Genomic DNA, 3,428 nt, shown 5'->3' with positions numbered 1-3,428 from the left:
TGTGTCTTGATACTTCATCATTATCCAGCCTTTATGCCAAAGGCTTGCAGTTTTCAAAAAGAATCCATTTTTCATCACACATTACAATACAGTGTAGAAATGGTTCACCTCTATGTTGTGACAGCAAAAAAAAAAAAAAAAGGAAACTTCGAGAGTATTCCTGTTCTGATGCCTGTTTAATTCATAGAGAAGCCATCTGTCCAGCTCCTTTACTTTGCTGATTTGTTTCAAATGGCCCAGTATTGTCAGAATAGTAACATCAAACCTTGCTGCTAATTCACACGTTGAGATGGATTCGCTTCCACTATGTTTTTCAGTTCATCAGTCAGCCTGACTTGATCTCAGGTCACCCCCATGTTCATTTTTAAGATTAGAATTACCAGAATGAAACCTCTCAAGCCATTAACATACTGTGCATTCATTAGCCACATCCTTTCCAAACACTTCGTCGATGTTTTGAACTGTCCATGCTGCATTCAAACCCATATTCAAAGATAACACAAATTTTTGACTTATTCATGGTTTCACAAAAATTGCTCTCAAAATATCTGAAAGATAATCACAAGCGAAAATGTGCATTTGAAAGAACAAGGCTGTGCCCTTACAATAAAAGTGAAACAAGAAGTATCAAAGTGAGGCTTGGCGCCTGTAGCTCAGCGGCCAAAGCGCCGGCCACATACACCGAGGCTGGAGGGTTCGAACCCGGCCCGGGCCAGCTAAAATAACAATGACAACTACAACAAAAAAATAGCTGGGCTTTGTAGCAGGTACCTGTAGTCCCAGCTGCGTGAGAGACTGAGGCAAGAGAATCACTTAATAGTTTGAGGTTGCTATGAGCTGTCATTGCACTCTACCGAGGGTGACATAGTAAGACTCTGTCTCCAAAAAAAAAAAAAAAGTATCAAAGTGAAATGTCCAAGATACCAACTGTCAGACTTAGTGCTTAAGGAAAGTGGACATTTCACACATAATAACCTAATACTTTTCCTGCCCCAGCCCTGGAATCTGACACATACCACCACCACCACCCGCAACCTCTTGCCATATTAGTATTACCAAATACTGTGCCTGGCAGACCCCACTGTTCACTGGCCCCCCACCCAGCACTGAGCCTCCTTTCTTTTAGAAACCCCCATCCCTGAAACCCCAAGCTGTCCCCCGATGTGTTCCTTTATAAAAATGAGGCTTAACCCTATGGACCTCTCTGACCCATACCAATGTAATATCTCTGTTCACCAGTCCTGAATGTCAGCACCTAATGAGTAAGTGAACCAATTTACTGGGCTCTTGGATTAAACCTCTGCTAATTAAACTGAGTTTCTGGTTTCTTGGGATGTAGGAAAAGACGGTCAAACCAATTTCCCTGGTTCTTGGGTCCCTAGGGTTAACTCGGTCAACTGTGGACCGGAAAGCTTTTGTTTCATCAGAACATTATGACTTTGAGCAAGTCCTTTAAACACTCCAAGGCTAACTTGCCCATCTAAGAAACTGGGGTGAGAATAACTCCGTGGTGTCACTGAAGGTAACAGAGATTTAACATCCTTTTTTTTTTCTTCCTTAACAGTACGACTCAGGCTTTGACAATTTCAGTTATGCTATTCCCAGATAAGGAATGCCATGAAGCCAAAGTATGAGACATAGCATGGCCGTGACACCTAGGGTGGCCATGGATTTGAATGAAATTTTCTTCTAGCCATGTACAAACATGGTTGTTTTAAACTTTGAAAGCCTATTCACTATGAAAGACATTTGCTTACATATAAAGTAGGAGTCAGCCAGCCTGGACACATGAGCCAAAAGGATTTGTAAGCCAGTGATGACACTCCTTCTTTGTCCCCTTTGTCACTTGTTATCTGATGCTGCAGTAAGACAGGATAAAACCTTGGCAAGATCCAGTTTTCCTGCCCTAAAACACTGGCAGGTTTACCACCCCAACCCTCCCCAACCATTTGGCCTAACAGAAGATCCGGGTATAACAAGTTCATTTTTAAGAGTCGAAATCAGAAAAATAAATACCTACCAGTGACATGATAAGCCCCACATTTGCTTATCTTATATCATCTTAACCTTATCTTGAATATATGAGTATATTTTTTTACAGAAAATGAAACTGAGGGCTGGGCTCCATGGCTCACGCCTATAATCCAAGCACTTAGGCCAGGAAGGAAGGATCTCTTGAGGCCAGGAGTTCAAGACTAGCCTGAGAAACAAGCTACAAAATACAAATTAAAAAATAATAATAAAATAAGCTAGATGTGGTGGCAGGCACCTATAGTCCCAGCTACTAGAGAGGCTGAGGCAGTAGGATTGCTTGAGCTTAGGAATTTGAGGCTGCAGTGGGCTGTGATGACACCACTACACTCTAGTCTGAGCAAGAGAGCAAGATCCTGGCTTAATTTTTTTTAAAAGAAGAAAAGAAAAGAAAATGAAGGGCAGCATCTGTAGCTCAAAGGAGTAGGGCGCTGGCCCCATATGATGGAGGTGGCAGGTTCAAACCCAGCCCCAGCCAAAAACTGCAAAAAAAGAAAAAGAAAAAGAAAAGAAAAGAAAATGAAAATGAACGCAGTGGGGAAAATTTTTCAAAAACAATTCAGGTAGTAAGTGGCAAAACCAAGATTTAAACTGCACGTAACTTTGATTGCCTGTGAACAGTTTTCTAGTCTTCCAAATTTATTTATTCGAAATTTTAATATTATATACATTTTTCCTTTAGCATGATCCTTAATCTCAACTAAATCTAACTTAAGATTCCTTTGTTACCAACTTTTATCTTTTCTATATTTATTCAAAGCATAACCCTGAACATAGCTCCTGATTAGAACATCATTTTCAAGTGATGTAACCTTAAATAATGTAACCTTATTTACATTAGCTTAGATTTAAAATACTTTTTCCCCCTCTCTTTAGGCTGGTCTGACATCACAATGTCTCTAGCTAATCACTTCTGAGCAGCCAGCTGAAGGATCTGTCAGTGCCCCATGACACAAGAACTGTCAGAGGGAAATACCAGGATTTTTTTTTCCTTGTTGTTTGTTTTTTACTCCATAACTTGGTATGGAGAAAGGGCTTTGCAGCTGTACAAAGTGTTCGTAAGTTGAGCTCATCAGTCACACACCTGGCACATCTGAGCTCACACTTGTTTCTTCGGACCCCTGCAATTGCCAGTAGAAGGCACGTCCCATTCCAGAGGAATTTCTTTTCTGCTCCTGCCTTCTGTCCAGCAGTGGCTCCTCTGCTCACTGTTCTGGTTCTCACGGCTTGAGATCTGCTTGGATCTCCTTAGTTTTAGGGACCTCCTCGAGCTCCCCTTTCTGACATCAGCTTACTAGACTTACTTCCTCACCATTTCCTGATTTGAAAGTCCCTAAAGCTGCAGGTGCAAGTGAGACGACATCCAGGATCCCTGTTCCTGAGGGAGCCCCTGAACT

This window comes from Otolemur garnettii, unplaced genomic scaffold, assembly GCF_000181295.1.
Source record: "Otolemur garnettii isolate 467f Iridium unplaced genomic scaffold, OtoGar3 scaffold00077, whole genome shotgun sequence".
Classification (NCBI taxonomy): domain Eukaryota; kingdom Metazoa; phylum Chordata; class Mammalia; order Primates; family Galagidae; genus Otolemur; species Otolemur garnettii.
This window is presented reverse-complemented; position numbering follows the sequence as displayed.